This window comes from Oncorhynchus nerka, linkage group LG20 (genome assembly GCF_034236695.1).
Source record: "Oncorhynchus nerka isolate Pitt River linkage group LG20, Oner_Uvic_2.0, whole genome shotgun sequence".
Classification (NCBI taxonomy): Eukaryota; Metazoa; Chordata; class Actinopteri; order Salmoniformes; family Salmonidae; genus Oncorhynchus; species Oncorhynchus nerka.
Window position 1 is genome coordinate 40,330,277 of NC_088415.1, and position 20,465 is coordinate 40,350,741.

The 20,465-nt window shown below is 41.4% G+C and overlaps 1 pseudogene; it reads right to left on the bottom strand.

Annotated features, from left to right (window-relative positions):
• Positions 1-913: 913 nt before the first annotated feature.
• On the bottom strand, positions 914-19,530 carry LOC115101693 (ganglioside-induced differentiation-associated protein 1-like 1; annotated as a pseudogene).
• Between the last annotated feature and the right edge of the window lie 935 nt (positions 19,531-20,465).

Below are 20,465 nucleotides of genomic sequence, written 5' to 3' on the forward strand. Positions count from 1 at the left end.
GCAAACTGTCAAATGTGTTACCTTGCTTACTTCCAACTTTAAAAACAGCTTCAACTTAAAATATTCAGACCTGTGCCATTTTATGTTATTGTTCTTATACAAGTGACTGCTGGAGTCATGTTCTTTCCATTATATAGATCTCCAAAGCTCAACATATTGTGAATCATTTTGTTTTTACAGTTCTTCTGCACAGATTTCTTTTTGTCACCAACAAACACAAACGTGATGATGAACTGTAACTTCTCAACTTCCAGTTTTCAGACAAACTTGTAGGTCTGGATTCCCAGACAAAGAATAAACCTAAACCTTGTCCTAAACTAAACAGTTATTTCAATGAAGATTCTCCATTGAGTATGCTATTTAGTACGGGACTAGGCTTTATCTGTGTCGAGGAAACCGGCCCCAAGTGTGTCTTGACAAGGAGAAGTAAAAAAGTGAAACCATTAGGTAGGGCCAAATCCAAAAATTGCACCCTATTCCTTACCTAGTGCACTAGTTTTGACCAGAGCCATATGGGCCCTTGTCAACATGAGTGCACTACATAGCGAACAGGGTGCAATTTAGGACATAGATATCCCACACAGCTGACACATTGCTAATGAAACATTGGTCATTGTCTTTGGTTCAGAATCCTCTTCCAGGCCCCATCTCAGTAGTAATCAGCCATGCAGTCTGTTAACAACCATCTGCACAGTTACTCTGTTCACTCAAAGTGAATGAATCTCAAGTATTTTCTCTTCCTCAAAACACCTTGAAAAGAAAAAGTATATTTCTCAGTTGTTTCCCATGCCTTGGCAAGGAGTGGACGGATGTTTAAGCAATTGAAATAGAGCTGAAGATCCAAGATTCCTCAGCTCTTCTCGTTTAATGCTCTCCTTTCTCCTGGATTCCCTCTGACATTTTGACAAGGAGGGAGAGAGAGGACGTGAGGAAAGGCTTTTGAGAAAGAGATTCTGGTTCTGTTGAAAAACAGAACTGGAGCTTCCTGTGTTGCATCTTGTCCTGTGTTTCTTTTTTACCCCGACCTCATTTAAATATAAATAAATTGTAATCATACAATGCAAACCCTGCTAACGTTCCACATTCGTCTTTGTGCATGCTAGCACTCCTGAATAGAGGGGAACATTGTATAGTTCAGTCAGACTCCAGAGGGGGTTTTATAAGAGGTTTAGGTTTTAGAAGTTTAAGTTAAATGCCTATTTATACCAGTCATATAACAAAATAAACAAAAAGGTTAGTTAGCTGAACTGGAATCAAACAAATGTCAGCTATCCATGTGAGTTTTTAACTGAACAATGTAGAATTTCATAAGCACTCTATAGGGGCACTGTTAAAGGCCACTGACTGATTCCCCGCTCAATATTGCGGAGGGCTCAATTTACCCTTTTAGTATTTCTCCATCATACCTCTGACTTTCAAGGATCAGTTTATGATCAGTTTAAAGCTGTGGTGTGAGAAATGAGAATCACCTTTTATTAATGAATGAATGGATGGAGCGCATATGTTTTCGTGGTGCTCTAAAGGTAGTGTCTGTATTTGGTTGGTTCAGCCGATCCCAAATCATTCCCGAACCATTCCCTCTTGCCCAATGTTTGCATATCTGAAGGGTCTGGGTAGGTATAAGCAGTGTCGTCGTGGAGCTTACAGATCTGCAAACAACAGTTATGGCCAAGGGATAGGGAGCTAATTGGGACTGACTGGATGTCTTGCTATCCTAACGTCTCATCTGGCAGTTTTTGGCAGCACAGGAAGTATCCGAAGTTCAGTATCAGTGTTCATCATGTCAATTGACTGGGTTTTAATAACGGAAACCCCAGGCCAACAGAGGAGTGAAGGGCAATAGGTGAACGCCAAAACAATGATGGAAAATTGTATTAAAGGGGATATTTCAGGATGTTACCAATAAGGCCCTTTATCATCTTCCCCAGAGTCAGATGAACTCGTGGATACCATTTTTATGTCGCTGCGTGCAGTTTGAATGAAGTTGCTAACTAGCGTGAGTGCAATTGCTTGCTAGCGTTAGCGCAATGACTGGAAGTCTAATGGTGTCTGTTAGCTTCCAGTCATTGTGCTAACGCTAGTTAGCATTGGCTCGCAAAACTACCTCAAGCTTCCTTTATACTGGATACGTTGACATAAAAATGTTATCCGCAAGTTCATCTGACTCTTGGGAAGTAGATAAAGGACCTCATTGTCAAAATCCAGAAATATCCCTTTAATAAATCTTTAGTACATGCAGATTGTGGATGAGCCCCACTTTGGGTATGGTGATGCAATGTCAAAACATTATGTCTGGCTCTCTCATATGTTGGGAATATGACCATAATTCAATATAACTGAACCTAAAGCATGTCTCCAAAATGAGCTAATGAGAAAGTAACATGTTGATCGATAGACCAGAAATTAAATAGATGAAGGCATTGAATACCAGAAAAAATTGCTGTTAAGAATTCCTTTGTGTATGGAATGTTTGTATATTCTTTGTTCACCCAGGTAAGTAATAGTGTTCTCTATATAGATTCATATTTTCCTGCTGTCGTAAAACATTACAGAAAAGTTGAAACATCACACAAATACACAGACATTTAACACAAGGAGGTGGGGGCGTTCACTAAACATATTTCTTTTTTAAAAACCAATAGGCAAAGTATCCCATCCCTCCCAGAGAGCCCATGAGGAAAGAGGCCCCGAAAAAAGATGGCGGCTTCTTTTTTACCATTCGGAATGCGTTAGGTAGAACTGCTGACAGGAGGGTTGTGTGGATGTCGCCCAAAACCTTGCGGAAAGCGTAGCGTTTTTGCACCCGCTCGAAAAAGGACTGGAGGTTGGGTCGGCTGCCGTCCTCCCAGTATTTCTTGGAGAGTCCCAAGAACTTAAGCCTGTGCAACAAGGCTCCCAGGCAGACATCAGCTAGTGTAAATTCCGGTCCACATAGCCACAACTCACACTTTTGACCTGCCAAAGGGAAAAGAAAACATCATACTGTAGCAGAGTGGTATGAAGTAGCCTTGTCCCAGATATGTGTGCTGTCTTGTCAACTCTTATATGACCATAGTACAGTGGCAAGGAAAAGTATGTGAACCCTTTGTAATTACCTGGATTTATGCATTTATTGGTCTTCAAATTTGATCCGATCTTCACCACAACAATAGACAAACATAGTTTGAGGTTGTGTCAGCTACAGACCTATGAAATCTCTGGAACATGCTAACATCTCTGTTGACGAGACGACGATACGTAAAACACTGAACAAGAATTGTGTTCATGGGAGGACACGGAAGAAGCCACTGCTGTCCAAAAAAAAACATTGCTCAGGTCTGAAGTTTGCCAAGGTCCACCTGGATGTTCCAAAGCACTACTGACAAAATATTCTGTGGACAGTTGAAACTAAAGTTGAGTTGTTTGGAAGGAACACACAACACTGTGTGGAGAAAAAAAGGCATAGCACACCAACATCAAAACCTCATCCCAACTGTAAAGTATGGTGGAGGGAGCATCATGGTTTGGGTCTGCTTTGCTGCCTCAGGCCCTGGACAGCCTGCTATCATTGACGGAAAAATAAATTCCCAAGTTTATCAAGACATTTTGCAGGAGAATGTTAGGCTATCTTGTCTGCCAATTGAAGCTCAACAGAAGTTGGGTGATGCAATAGGACAATGACCCAACAACAGACTGGCTTCAACAGAATAAAATACACCTTCTGGAGTGGCCCAGTCAGAGTCCTGACCTCAACCTGATTAAGATGCTGTGGCATGACCTCAAGAGAGCAGTTCACACCAGACATTCCAAGAATATTGGTGAAATGAAATAGTTTTGTAAAGAGGAATGGTCCAAAATTCCTCCTGACCGTTGTGCAGGTCTGATCTGCAACTACAGAAAATGTTTGGTTGAGGTTATTGCTGCCAAAGGAGGGTCAACCAGTTATTAAATCCAAGGGTTCACATACTTTTTCCACCATGCACTGTGAATGTTTACATGGTGTGTTCAATAAAGACGTGAAAATGTATAATTGTTTGTGTGTTATTAGTTTAAGCAGACTGTGTTTGTCTATTGTTGTGACCTAGATGAAGATCAGATCAAATTTTATGCCCAATTTATGCAGAAATCCAGGTATTTTCAAAGGGTTCACATACTTTTTCTTGCCACTGTATTTGTAGTTGGCAAGATAGAACAGATCTGGAACCAGGCTAGGAAAATAAAACAGAATATGTTTGGTAATGTCTGAACTGAAGGACATAAACATAAATAACATGGCAACAGTAAACATGTCGTCCCCCACAAATGGGCCCCACCCCGTGTAACTAACAAATTTCAGTTAATTACTATATCTTCCGCCTTGGGCCAATGAGTGTAATTCTGTAAATACCGGATCGCCATGGCAAGACACATCATTCACCCAAGTTTCGTCAAAATCAGGCCAGCGCTGTCTGAGATATTGCGTCTGACAATCATATGGACAGAGGCAGGTCCACAGTCCCCTCCCCGATTTCATCGAGGGGGACAATAATCTCCCCTTACCTTTGTACTCGATTTTCCTCTTTTCTAGCTCGGCCTCCACCTGATCTAGTACCATCGCCAACTCGCCAAGGATCTTCTTCAGGTAGCTGACATTGTCATGGTCCAATATTTTTGCCTGTGAGCACAAGAGTAATCCTATATCACAATACAGTACACGCGCTTCAGCTCTCTGCGGTTCCATTCTGTGAGCTTGTGTGGCCTACCACTTTGCTCCTAGACGTTTCCACTTCACAATAACAGCACTTACCGTTGACCGGGGCAGTTCGAGCAGGGCAAAAATTTGACAAACTGACTTGTTGGAAAGATGGCATCCTATGACGGAGCCACGTTAAAAGTCACTGAGCTCTTCAGTAAGGCCATTCTATTGTCAATGTCTGTCTATGGAGAATACATGGTTTATGCTCAATTTTATACACCTGTCAGCAACGGGTGTGGCAGAAATAGCCAAATCCACTCATTTGAAAGGGTGTCCACATACTTTTGTATATATAGTGTATGTGAAACCCATCTCCATCTCTATGCCTATATTCAGTCTCACACCATGGATAGCCTCTCACGGGCCAATACCTCTTGGAAGATCACATGAAACATACATGGACAACATCTGCCGAGACACTGGTTTCAACAGAAGACCTACCAGTTATCATGTGCTATGTCATCGTCTGGCACAAGCAAGTAACTAATCATGTCTGTGTCCCCTTGGAATACAATAACAGAGGAAAATAAACCTATTTGTAACAGTGGTAACAACAGTGGTAAATAAACATATTTTTATATAAGTACTGACTAAAGATAGGAAGAGCCAAGCCATTAAAGGGAAACCATTTGTTTTAGCCAGCAGGTTGGCCCTGGCAGTAGCAGCTATTCATGTTGATATATTATGGGTCAACAAATAACTAACATAGAACCTGACACAATCACTTGGGGTAATTGCGCAATATCTATCCTACATCACACTGAAACATTGTCAAAAACAACCATTTTGGAGATGCTCTGTGTAATAGAAATGTACACTACAGCTCATATTGCTTACAGTTGTCAATGTGACCAGTTCATTTGAGTAAGAACAGTATCACCTCATCTTAACAATCTTGTAAGGCCATGCTCATTTAAAGAAATTGTTATATGCCTTTAAAACACAGATACACACACACACACACATGGTATTTAGAGTGAATGGAAAGGTCAATTGTTTGTATTGTGACAATCATCTGTAATGTTTCTCTCTTTTAAGGCTTCTCCTGTGGTCGGTCTGGTGGTGCCATGCTGCCAGTCTTACCATTAGTTTTTTCTGCTTGGAGAGGTATGGCTCTGTCAGAGTGGGCTCCTCATGGTCCAGCTTCATCAGCTCAGACGCAGCGTTGGTCAAGTGTCCTGAGGACAGAGAGACAGAGACATCAGTGACTCCTGGATGAAATAGTGAGATAAGAGACAATAGTCAGTGACTACTGGAGTAAATACCTCGGATAAACCCTTCTGTCACCACAACTGTCGGTCTAAAACAGTACCAAAGGCAGAGAGTTGATGTTCAATAACAGCAAATGATCAAGTGTATATGTGCCTAGTTGACAAGAGTATAATTCATTAGAAATACACCATTTACAAATAGAGATCCCATTAAATCTGCATTTCCCAAGGACAACCCATTTCAGTTATAAAGTGTGAGATATAAGTCGATAGCATGTTGTTCATAAAACACATGAATGACTCGGATTAAATATAAACATTGGTGTGCCGCCTCAAACAACAAATAAAGCAAGTTTATTTAAGAGACATCAACACAGGGCATGGGGTTTCCTGGTTAATATATTCCACTGCAGGCTTTTGGCTGGACTAGCCTTGATTTACACAACACGTCCATGAAGTAAGGATTCATGTACTGAGTGCGGACTCAATGACCTAATATCGCATACAGAGAATGAGTGACATTGCTTCAATTCAATTTGATGGATTTTAATGATAAACAAGGTGAAATTGGACAGCGTAATTTGGTTCATGACAACTTGTTAACATGAAAGTGTTGTGAGAACGCCGAATGGTAATGGATAATTATATCAGTTTTCATTTTGTTTTGGGATATTGCGGATCATGAACTCTGTTTATATTCAATATGATATTATTACAATGTGCACGGGCCTAGCATGTATGCATTTTTGTGGTCTACTGATAAACATCTCAAAATAATTTAGTTCATACTACAGTTGAAGTCGGAAGTTTACATACACTTAGGTTGGAGTCATTAAAACTCGTCTTTCAACCACTCCACGAATTTCTTGTGAAACTTCTTATGGCTGAAGGGGCAGTATTGAGTAGCTTGAATGAAAGGTGCCCAGAGGTACCCAGAGTAAACGGCCTGCTCCTCAGTCTCAGTTGCTAATATATGCATAGTATTATTAGTATTGGTTAGAAAACACTCTGACGTTTCTGAAAAGGTTTGAATGTTGTCTGTGAGTATAACAGAACTCATATGGCAGGCAAAAACCTTAGAAGAAATCCAAACAGGAAGTGAGAAATCTGAGGTTGGTCGATTTTCAACCCAGGCCCTATTGAATTCACAGTGGGATATGGATGAAGTTGCACTTCCTAGGGCTTCCAACCATCTTTAGAAACTTGAATGAGGCTTCTACTGTGTTGTGGGCCTGAATAAGAGCTGAATGAGTCAGGTTACTAGCAGAGAGCCATTTCCTGGTCATGCGCATTCCACATGATATCGACCTGCGTTCCATTGCTTCTCTAGACACAAAGGAATTCTCCGGTTGGAACTTTATTGAAGATTTATGATAACAACACCCTAAAGTTTGATTCTATACTTAGTTTGAAATGTTTCTTCAGCATGTAATATAACTTTTTGAAGTTTTTGTCCGAAGTTAGGCGGGACCTGCACGAGCGTTTGGATATGTGTACCTAACGCGCTAACAAAAGTAGCTACTTGGACATAAATAATGGACATTATTGAACAAATCAAGCATTTATTGTGGAACTAGGATTCCTGGGAGTGCATTCTGATGAAGATCATCAAAGGTAATATTTATAATGTGATTTCTGGTTTCTGTTGACTCCAACATGGCGGAAAATGTTATTTATTTTCTGAGCTGCGTCTCAGATTATTGCATGATTTGCTTTTTCCGTAAAGTTTTTTTGAAATCTGACACAGCGTTGCATCTAGGAGAGGTATATCTATAATTCCATGTGTATAACTTGTATTATCATATTCCTTTATGATGAGTATTTCTGTTGAATCGATGTGGCTATGCAAAATCCCTGGGTGTTTTTGGAACTAGTGAACGTAACGCGCCAATGTAAACTCCGATTTTTTTATAGAAATATGAACTTTATCAAACAAAACATACATGTATTGTGTAACATGAAGTCCTATGAGTGTCATCTGATGACGATCATCAAAGGTAAGTGATTCATTTTATCTCTGTGCTTTTTGTGACTCCTCTCTTTGGCTGGAAAAATGGCTGAGTTTTTCTTTGGCTTGGACACTGAGCCTATTTGACATCAGACACTGTGGTGGGATTAACAACAATATTACCTTTAAAATGGTATAAGATACATGTATGTTTGAGGAATTTTAATTATGAGATTTCTGTTGTTTTGAATTTGGCGCCCTGCACTTTCACTGGCTGTTGTCATATCATCCCGTTAACAGGATTGCAGCCCTAAGAAGTTTTAAAAAACTATAGTTTTGGCAAGTCGGTTAGGACATCTACTTTGTGCATGACACAAGTAATTTTTCCAACAATTGTTAATTAACAGACAGATTATTTCACTTATAATTCACTGTATCACAATTCCAGTGGGTCAGAAGTTTACATACACGAAGATGACTGTGCCTTTAAACAGCTTGGAAAATTCCAAAAATGATGTCATGGCTTTAGAAGTTTCTGATAGGCTAATTGAAATAACTTGAGTCAATTGGAGGTGTACCTGTGGATGTATTTCAAGGCCTACCTTCAAACTCAGTGCCCCTTTGCTTGACATCATGGTAAAATCAAAAGAAATCAGCCAGGATCTCTGAAAAAATAATAATTGTAGACCTCTACAAGTCTGGTTCATCCTTGGGAGCAATTTCCAAATGCCTGAAGGTACCAAGATCATCTGTACAAACAATAGTATGCAAGTCTAAACACCATGGGACCACGCACCCATCATACCGCTCAGGAAGGAGACGCGTTCTGTCTCCTAGAGATGAACGTACTTTGGTGCGAAAAGTGCAAATCAATCCCAGAACAACAGTAAAGGACCTTGTGAAGATGCTGGAGGAAACACGTACAAAAGTATCAAATTCCACAGTGAAACGAGTCCTATATCGACATAACCTTAAAAGCCGCTCAGCAAGGAAGAAGCAACTGCTCCAAAACCGCCATAAAAAAAAGCCAGGCTACGGTTTGCAACTGCACATGGGGACAAAGTTCGTACTTCTTGGAGAAATGTCCTCTGGTCTGATGAAACAAAAATAGAGCTGTTTGGCCATTGTTATGTTTGGAGGAAAAAGGGGGAGGCTTGCAAGCCGAAGAACACCATCCCAATCTTGAAGCACGGGGGTGACAGCATCATGTTGTAGGGGTGCTTTGCTGCAGGAGGGACTGGTGCACTTCACAAAATAGATGGCAGCATGAGGAGGAAAATTATGTGGATTTATTGAAGCAACATCTCAATACATCAGTCAGGAAGTTAAAGCTTGGTCGCAAATGGGTCTTCCAAATGGACAATGACCACAAGCATACTTCCAAAGTTGTGGTAAAATGGCTTAAGGACAACAAAGTCAAGGTATTGGAGTGGCCATCACAAAGCCCTGACCTCAATCCTATAGAACATTTGTGGGAAGAACTGAAAAAGCGTGTGCCAGCAAGGAGGCCTGGGATTGATTTGCCAAAACTGACTCAGTTACAACAGCTCTGTCAGGAGGAATGGGCCAAAATTTACCCAACTTATTTTTGGAAGCTTGTGGAAGGCTACCTGAAACGTTTGACCCAAGTTAAACAATTTAAAGGCAATGCTACCAAATACTAATTGAGTGTATGTAAACTTCTGACCCACTGGGAATGTGACGAAAGGAATAAAAGCTCAAATAAATAATTCTCTCTATTATTATTCTGACATTTCACATTCTTAAAATAAAGTGGTGATCATAACTGACCTAATACAGGGAATTTTTCCTCTGATTAAACGTCAGGATTTGTGGAAAGACAGAGTTCAAATGTATTTGGCTAGGGTGTATGTAAACTTCCCACTTCAACTGTATGTGAATATTTTACAATTCATTGTAAATGGTTACACTGAACTTGACTTGACTTACTACGTATTTCAGCGGTGGCATACTTTGGGATCATGGAGTCGGTGGTGAGCTCTGGGTGCAGGATACAGCCGTGTGTGTAAGCATCCATGGGCAGGCCGTCCAGCAGCTCACGGTACTGCTGCACACGCTCGTGGAGTGGAGAGTCAGCATCGGGAATTAGCTGGGCCACCGTTTCTAAAAAGAAACCAGGTACACACAGACAGAGGTATTTACAGCCAAACCTTACAATGCATTCGGAAAGTATTGAGACCACTTAACTTTTTCCACATTTTGTTACATTACAACCTTATTCTAAAATTGATGAAAATATATTTTCCCCTCATTAATCTACACACAATACCCCATAATGACATTTTTGCAAACTTTTTTTAGACAAGTATTCAGACCCTTTGCTATGAGACTTGAAATTGAGCTCAAGTGCATCCTGTTTCCATTGATCATCCTTCAACTTGATTGGAGTCCACCTGTGGTAAATTCAATTGATTGGACATGATTTGGAAAGGCACACACCTGTCTATATAGGGTCCCACAGTTGACAGTGCATGTCAGAGCAGCAAAAAAAATTGTCCATAGAGCTCTGAGACAGGATTGTGTCAATGCACAGATCTGGGGAAGGGTACCAAAACATTTCTGCAGCATTGAAGGTCCCCAAGAACACAGTGGCCTCCATCATTCATAAATTAAGAAGTTTGGAACCACCAAGACTCTTCTTAGAGCAGGCCACCCGGCGAAACTGAGCAATCAGGGGAGAAGATTCTTGGTCAGAGAGGTGACCAAGAACCCGATGCTCACTCTGACAGAGCTCCAGAGTTCCTCTGTGGAGATGGGAGAATCTTCCAGAAGGACAACCATCTCTGCAGTACTCCACCAATCAGGCCTTTATGGTAGAGGTGCCAGACGGAAGCATGAGAAACAAGATTCTCTGGTCTGATGAAACCAAGATGGAGGAAACCTGGCACCATCCCTACGGTGAAGCATGGTAGTTGCAGCATTATGGTGTTTCGGATGTTTTTCAGTGGCAGGGACCGAGAGACTAGTCAGGATCGAGGGAAAGATGAACGGAGCAAAGTACAGAGAGATCCTTGATGAAAACCTGCTCCAGAGCGCTCAGGACCTCAGACTGGTGTGAAGGTTCACCTTCCAACAGGACAACGACTCTAAGCTCACAGCCAAGACAATGCAGGTGTGGCTTTCGGGACAAGTCTCTGAATGTCCTTGAGTGGCCCAGCCAGGGCCCGAACCATATCGATCATCTCTGGAGAGACCTGAAAATAGCTGTGCATCAACGCTCCCCATCCAACCTGATAGAGCTTGAGAAGAGCTGAGGAGAAGAATGGGAGAAACTCCCCAAATACAGGTGTGCCAAGCTTGTAGCATCATACCCAATGAGACTATATAGAATATGGCTGTAACGTAACAAAATGTGGGAAAAGTCAAGGGGTCTGAATACTCTCCGAATGCATTGTAACACATAGGACCATATAGTATTCTAACATATAGGCCTGTAACATAAATAGACAACACTGTATACCAACTTCAGCCTTTACTTTATGTGCAACAGTCCACTTACAAAGCCTAACAATGGTGTGTAAAGGGGATTTTACTGTGAATGGAGTAAGCTCAATTACAACCCTGTTTCTGACAATGGGATACATAGGCCAATATGCAGAACCAGAAGCAAACATTCCGCAAGATCAACAAATAGCTATGTGTTTTTACTTTAGATTAAAATACGAGCTAGTTTAGGTAGGCTATGAGCTGCTGAGGGCTGGCCAGAAAGCTGTGACTGATGACGGGGAGTGGGGACACATATTTCGGGGATATTCCAGTCTGTGCTGTTAATCTGGTTGTGTGTCTTTAAGGTGGAGCTGGAGGCCTGGAGCTGCACCCGGCAGACTGCTGACTAATCAGTCCAGGCCCAACAGGTCGACTTGGGCATGGCTGTGGCCGTACGTGGCTTGGCTCTGGAGGTCTGCTGCTGGTGCGCTCTGCTGCAGCGCTAAGAACCCATCCTCAAACAGAACACAAACAGGGGCATGGCCTTGGCTTGGGCACAGCCACAGCACTGCTGCACCTCGTGCCAACATGATGATGGTGCACAATAAAATGTCGCACTGGAGAGAACCCACTGAACTCACTATGTTTTACTGCCCAGTCACATCTCACTCTGATACATGGCAAGCAAATGGGACACTGCTGACAAAATACCAAAACAAGATTCTCCCTGAGAAAGCATAAGGAGAGCATAAAGAGAGATTAAGGTTCAGCTTGCCTGGCTACCCAGACTCCTTGCTCTGCTAAAATGCTACGCCACGCCCACAAACTTGTTTTTCCTCCTCAAGGAGTCTGGATATGACCATATGGTGCTTTCAAGACAATTGGGAACTCTGGAAAAAAACGAGGTCAGATCATGACGTCAGTGATCTTCAAGTCGGAACTATAGAAAGATGCCAGAGTTTCCGACTTGGAATTCTGTGTTACATGACCGTTTTAAAAAAACAATCCCAGTCTGAGCTAGTTTTTTTTTCAGAATTAGCAGTTGTCTTGAACGCAATGAAGTTTGAAGTTGGAGAGTTCCCAGTTGTTTTGAACGCGGTATTTCTCCCCAACCCTTCACCGAATGCGAACACATTCACGGCGTCTGATTGGTCCCAGAAAACGAATGGGTTGGGCCAGAGCCAGAACACGTGGTTGAAGCGGTGTTTTCGAAGTACATAATTGGCTTTAATACTGTGATTGGTTAGAGGCGATCCAATTGCCGATGACTTTGTTTTCACCATAAACAACGTCACTCAAACGACATTCAATGATGGCAGTTTCACACTAAAGTCTGTAGCGAATGACAGAACAGCGTAAGAACTTAGTGTGAGGCGTCAGGCTAGTGCTTAGCTACCATAAAATAGTAAGTGATATGACAGTGGATTTCACCTTGCTAGAGGTAGGATTTCAACAATAGGCTAACTTGAGTTGACTTGGCACTAGATTTCCTGTCCTTTACTATGACAGGATTGTCTCTGCTGCTTCATCTACACTTCCTAGGCCAACTCCAGTCCCCTTTGGCATGGGGGCATTAGAAAGTACACAGAATTGGAGACAATATCTGTAAATCAAGCAGCTGGATGACACATCCTCTTTAAAATGAGCATGAGGTCTGGGTCGTGTTCAGTAGGGCTAAAAAGTTTTTCAACAAAGTGAAACAGGGAGATAAACTACTCTGACATATACTATGCTAAATGTTTTGCTACACTGGTCCCTGCTGAACACATCTGTTACTCAACAGCCATATTGAACATTAATATAAACTGAAAATAATCAAAATGTCATTAAAGACAAATAGCTACATCTGTTTAAAATAAAATAAGAGCTTGAAAGTTACAAATGGACATTAATGACATGAGAGAAATCATTGGAGCACATCTGTTGCAACTGAAATCTGAAATCAGTATAGTCGCCCTTCTATAGCATCAAGCCTCTCTGTCATGGATGGGTGAGTGTGAAGTGTCTCGATCTGAAGTAAGAGGAAGTCCTTCATCCATTGGCCATGGTAAATACTGTATCCCTGCAGGCCTTACTGGAGCCATTCTCTCGGGACATTACATAACGACCCACAACCACCACCGCAAATGACCCAAAGGACCATGATAGGACACGTGATATACTGAGAAAAACATGGCGCACAGAATACAGTTAGTATCTGGGTTGAATTACACTTCCCTGATGAAAAAATAGCTTAACACGGTTTACGAACATTAAAATAGCAACCTTAATGCCTTAATAGAAACCTCAAAACGTCTCTACTCTTTGCTATGCAGCCGCCAGCCAGTCACTGACTTAATGTCATGGACGATCATTGATCCTTGAGCTGCAGTGAACCACAAGATTGGCCAATTAGATGTATCTCTGTTCACAACTGTTCACAATTCCGTCTGTAAGTATTCAATAACCTGGTGAACACTGTTTATGGTTACTAATAAAGACGTAGCCCGGAAAAGCAGTACATCCCCAAGTTAGTCTCTAGGTAGGCCATCGCTATGACCTGGTTGTATACTGTTTGCTATGCAGTCACTACTGTAACATCATGGATGAAAAGAGACCCTAAAGTAACCTTAAAGGAAAAAGATCAAGTACTCTGAAAGGCAATACCTCCCCCAAAATGAGCCTCTAGGTACTCTATAATCTGGTTGTAGTCTGAGACGATGGTGTCTCCGTGGATGAAGACGGCCACCTCCTCCCCCAGGTTGAGCCTCATGAACCAGGGCTCCTTGTGCTCGGCTATAGGGAGACTTACGTCTCTCTCTTCACACAGCAGACCCTTCTCATTGATCACCAGACGCACCTGGACGAAACACAGAGAAACACTCGAGTTACATCTTCGTCTCATAGCGAAATCTACATTTCATCTTCAGAGACGCAAGTTACACCTTCATCTCTTAGCTCAATTCAGTTTTTTTTGTGGCTTTGCGCAATCAGTACTCTTGATGGTCCTTGTTATTACAATCTTTTTACAAATATGTGCTAGTGAAGTGAATCTAAGAGGGAAATCCCTTCAGGTCTACAAGGGTTAACATAAGAAATACAATTTTAAGTTGCATTCGCAATTTAGCTTATTGTTGCTACTTGTACAATGTTTTGTTGGAGAACAATTTTAAAAGGAAACAATTATCTGTTTCTTTCCAACCAACTGCACGCCCTAGAGCAGAGAAGCCTGCTCTACACAAGTACAGACAGGCATGAAACAGGATGTTCAAAGTCCTTAGGAGAAAGTACCGTTCATGCATCACTGCCAGATGTAGGCCCCTTTATCTTTTGTGTTCATAATCCCAAGCAAAATAATGATGTGTTGGTGTGCTCAATACGAACTAAAAGGGCTTCTGTGAGGCAGACAGTATACATTTACAGTGTCTTATTAAAAGCCATGCCAAGCTCCGTAGACGGCTATTGTAGAAAGAATATGAATTACACTGTGGAGGTTGAGGGGGCCATGGGTTTGTTGTACATGGCCAGACAAATTATAACAAAACGTCGCAAAGTGTGAGTGTGAGTGCATCAAATTATTAAAAAGTTCAAGCCTAGGAATTATTACAACCCCTGTCTAGTACAGGGTAACCTTGTCCCCACGCTATTGTGCACAGAGGGAGGAAGACTGGTGCGTGAGACAGAACAGGAAGACCTTGTAGCTTGCTCAACTTACTGCAACAAGTCCCATCACTGATTACCTATGTAACAGCATGAAACTTAAACAGTAGCTGAAGTAGAGGACTGTAGAGAATTATTAGGGTATATACTCAACCAGAACAACGATTCAAAGATGACAAATATTCCTCAATCATATGGTTGCAGCAAATGTACCAATCTAACTCTACTAACCAGACTATTAATTGCACCTTAACATTAACTCCGCATCATAAACTCACTGACCAGGGCCATACTAGCACAGTTTTTTATTGCAATTTTAAAGCTAAATTCCTAAATTCCCCCACCTCATTTAAAGCAGATTTCCTGCAATTCTACACATTTCACCATGGGGCAGAACATTTTTTGTTCTCCAATTTTAAAGCTAAATTCCTAAATTCCCCAACCTCCAGAGGGCCCCTCAACTGATGTGTTCAAATCACATTTTATTTGTCACATGCTTTGTAATCAACAGGTGTAAACAAACAGTGAAACGCTCACTTCCGGGCAACAGGTGTCCGGGCCCTTACCAACAATGCAGAGAGAGAAAACATTGACATCATAGAAAAATAATAACACAAGGAATAAATACACAATGAGTAACAATAACTTGGCTATATACACAGGGTACCAGTACGGAGTTGGTGTGCAGGGGTGTGAGGTAATTGAGGTAGATATGTATATATACAGTGCATCGGAAAGTATTCAGACCCTTTAACTTTTTCCACATTTGGTTGGTTACGTTACAGCCTCATTCTAAAATGGATTTTTTTAAAATCTACACACAATACCCCATCATGACCAAGCAAAAACAGTTTTTTTAAACATTTTTGCAAATGTATTGAAAATAAAAAACTTCAATATCACATTTACATACAGTAAGTATTCAGACCCTTTACTCAGTACTCTGAGGTAGCCTAGTGGTTAGAGCGTTGGACTTGTCGAATCCCGAGCTGTCGTTCTGCCCCTGAACAAGGCTGTCATTGAAAATAAGAATTGTTCTTAACTGTTCTTGCCTGACTTGCCTAGTTAAATTAAATAAACACTCTGTTGAAGCACCTTTGGCAGTGATTACAGCCTTGAGTCAGTTGGGTATGACGCTACAAGCTTGGCACACCTGTATTTGGGGAGTTTCTCCCATTCTTCTCTGCAGATCCTCTTAAGCTCTGTCAGGTTGGATGGGGAGAGTCACTGCACAGCTATTTTCAGCTTGTGTCTCTCGAGAGATGTTCGATCAGGTTTAATTCCGGGCTCTGGCTCAAGGACATTCAGAGAATTGTTCCGAATCCACTTCTGCACTGTCTTGGCTGTGTGCTTAGGGTCGTTGTCCTGTTGGAAGGTGAACCTTCACCTCAATCTGAGGTCCTGAGCGCTCTAGAGACGGTTTTCATCATCATACTTTACTATTAATCTCTATCTATATAGTCTCCCACTAGTCTCCCATTCCCTGCCACCACCTTAGGGATGGTGCCAGGTTTCCTCCAGACGTGACGCTTGGCATTCAGGCCAAAGAGTTCAATATTGGTTTCATCAGACTACAGAATCTTGTTTCTCGTGATCTGAGAGTCCTTTTGGGTGCCTTTTGGAAAACTCCAAGCAGGCTGTCATGTTCCTTTTACTGAGGAGTGGCTTCTGTCTAGCCACTCTACCATAAAGGCCTGAATGGTGGAGTGCTGCAGAGTCATGGGGTCTGAATACTTTCCAAATGCACTGTAGTTAGGGCAATAGGATAGATAATAATCAGCAGCGTCATATGCAGGGGGTCCCCAACCAACGTGCTCATAATATGCTATCTGTCGGTGCCCCGACCTCCAAGAGGCCCTCAACTGATGTGTTCATATGCTATGTAATCGGCCCTGTCACTGATAACCACTGACAGCTGAGTTGGAACACCAGAACCATAGATAGCAATAGAGATCTCTATATCTGACCCAGGGATCCACTGACACCTGAGTTGGACTCACTGACATCTGAGTGTGGACTACTGTATAAGATCTAGCAGTAGAGACTTACAGGCTCTGGGGTATACTGTAGTGACAAAGGTGTAAATCTCCAACCTTCTGCAGCAGTTAAGAATGACAGTGAAGTATTTCTCTTCAATTGCGTCAGATGATGCCGTAACCTTAAGGTATCAAACTCATGCTATATCATTCCTCTTGTGCACAATCGATCATTTACTGTATGTCAGGTGGATCAATGATTAAATGAACTACATTAAGAGAGATTGAGATATAGTTTACATACATTGATGATTTTCTAAAGATATCAAGAAAAACAGGTTTGTACAGGTTAATGCAATGACAGAGCAATTTTTTTGGCCTGTTTCAGCTATATTTGCAGTGACTTGGACATCTGTCTTAGTCCTCCTTGGTTTGACCAAAATCCCTATATGGATCATGTGAATTGTGCAAGGACATAAATTGATGTACTTTTTATGGCATACTCAAATATAAAACACATTTGCCTGTTTGTTGGCCACATACTGTATATTGGTGCTGAGAGGACAGAGGAACCAGGGTATCCTAACATTCCCTGTTCATTATCTCAAATCCAATGCCGCCTAAACCATCATTAACAGCAACCTCAAGTTGTACATAGTACACTTTGCCGAATGACAGTTTTAGGCTACTCTATTAAGATGTAGGACTGTCGAAACGTTAAGGAATGCAACCTCTCTATGTGGAACCCTCGACAATGACGTTTAAATGATGTTTACTGTTACTGTTGAGTGACAACAGGACCAGATCAGCAGTAGCTCCCAGAGTGGTTTGGAGCCAATAGCCTAATGGTTTGGAGTGGAGCAAAGCTAGCTGAGCACAATACAAACAGATGTGTAGAGCGGATGTCTAACCAGGTACCTAGCAACACTGGCCCACATGTTGGCTTCATTGCATGATGTTTCTATATGTCATATTGATGCTAAATGTTGATCCTGTGTTCACTATATGTGCATTTGGGGGAAAAACGAAACAATTATGTCTCTATATTCAAAATGCGTAATATACACTGAGTTTGTAAAACACTAAGGACTCTTTCCATGACATAGACAGACCAGGTGAATCCAGGTGAACGCTATGATCCCTTATTGATGTCACTTGTTAAATCCACTTGAGACAATTGAGACATGGATTGTGTGTGTGTGTGCCATTCAGAGGGTGAATGGGCAAGACAAACGATTTAAGTGCCTTTGAACGCGGTATGGTAGTAGTTGCCAGGTGCACTGGTTTGAGTGTGTCAATAACTGCAACGCTGCTGGGTTTTTCACGCTCAACAGTTTCCTGTGTGTATCAAGAATGGTCCACCACCCAAAAGACATCCAGCTAACTTGACACAACTGTGGGAAGCATTGGAGTCAACATGGGCCAGCATCCCTGTGGAACGCTTTCCACACCTTGTAGAGTCCATGCCAGATAAATGAAGTGTTCCTACTGTACACTCTGTGTATGTAAAAAGTTATATCAAGAATATTTAGTCTAGTTAGCTGGCTAACTCTTGATCCTGTAGTATACCACTCATTAGAGAAAGGTATCTGTATCAAAAAGGCTCACGATGGGCCCTATATACTATTGGAATAAAAATGGCCAAGTCTATGAATAGATTTTTGAACAACATATGCACTACATTGAGAGAAAGGCACAGGGAAGGTTGAAATGTTCCATTTTGTTTGTTTTTCACAGAGATACCTCACTTTCAATCAATTATTTACATTGTCATATTTTGGACCACAGGAGGTGTAGCCTGATTTCTCATGAATGAGGCGAAAATTGTCCAAACATAGCATATGCCTTGTTAGAATTAGACACCGTCTTCTAATCACCGAATCCATTGGAATATAACAGATATTGATCATCCATCTCGTATAATTCAATGTCGAGGAAAATGTCCACACCTGATGATGCAGAGGTTTCATAACGTCTCGTATGAGAAATATTGCCAAAATGTAAAATAAATAAAATAACACAAACGTGTAGGCCTACAACATTATATATATAAAACATCTAATATATTGAATTAAAAAATGTATAGCTAAAGCAGATATGATATGTAAGAGACAGAGCGGGAACACCTCCATTTCATTTTCATGCTGTCGGTGTGTTACCTTTTGAGAGGTGAAAGACTGCGTCCAGTGATACAAAACAAGCTTGTCTTTAGAGAAACTAGGTTTCGACTCTATAGCTGGCTCTTCGCTTTTCTCCATATCTGTTATTTCACCGTCTTCATCCATGGCTGAGATTGGCCACCAGCTACAGTTGGTGGGGGTAACATTGTTGGAAGACGCCATGACAGAGGGTTTTGTGAATGTGAGAGAGGACCAAGGGAGGGAGAGAGGAGAGATGGAAGGAGGGAGGGACAGAGAGAAAAGGAGAGAGAACAAGAGCGCAAAGGATTTCAGCACCACGAACAGAGCATCATAGATTCGACGCGACGCGGCAGCATCAATTTTGGACAGCGCCCAGTACTGAATTCTAGATATCTTTCTTTAACGCTTGCGTTGGCAGAAAATGTTATAGCGTAATCCACACAACGTTAACCATTTACTCGAGCATGGGAATACGTTTACAATTCTATTATTGTGTAAACTATTACATCACACGCGCACAAACATGCATTTTACGAGAAGGTCAAAGTGCTCTCTATGAGGAAGGAGTGTAGGATAGCCGTTATTGATAGGTCTTTGTTTTTAAAAGGACGGTGGTCAATATTGGTAGTTGGATTAAAAAGCATTAAAAGCATTTTATTGTATTTTTTAGGTCTTAACAGGTTACAGTATAGGGTCCCCAATCCAACTAATGATTGTGCAATTTAGCTGCATTGAATCAATTGCATTAACCCTTCTCATTTTACTCATAAAAAAACTAAATTACTCCAAGTTTATAGAGCAATTTACGTGTTTTTGTTGTGGGTTTTTTATCCACAAATATTGCAATGATTAATCTGTGCCAGTAGATGGTGCGAATTTTACATGCTAGGGCTGAGCAATCAGGAATCTAGGCATCCCAAGCAAGCCTCAAGGTGGCGTTCAGCTAAGTGCACAAATAAGGATGAGGGGTCGTGCTGAATATGAAATGTTCTAAGATAAATTCGGCGGCTGTAAATGGCAGCAGTTCAAGTTTTGAGTTGCATCATATGAATTGAAGCAATACGAGTTTAGAGTCAATTTAGTGTATTAATTAAGACTATATAGGCATATATGATAGTTTACTTTCGCATCCATAGACTATTGGATCCCATGAAGGAAATACTGACAGTATTCAAGCAGTGGTACTATTTTTCCATGCCTAAGATTTCAAGCCGTCCTTTTATTTTGCTTTGAAATGTTTGTTTTAACCACATGTTGTTGATGGTGCATAGCTGATCGCTACCTTATTAAAACAGACAAGGTCTGTTTAAACGCTCTGTCTTCAGTGTGTGACTGTGGATATACCCTACGCATGCCCAACTCTGAAGTGGCGAGTGATCTGGGATGACT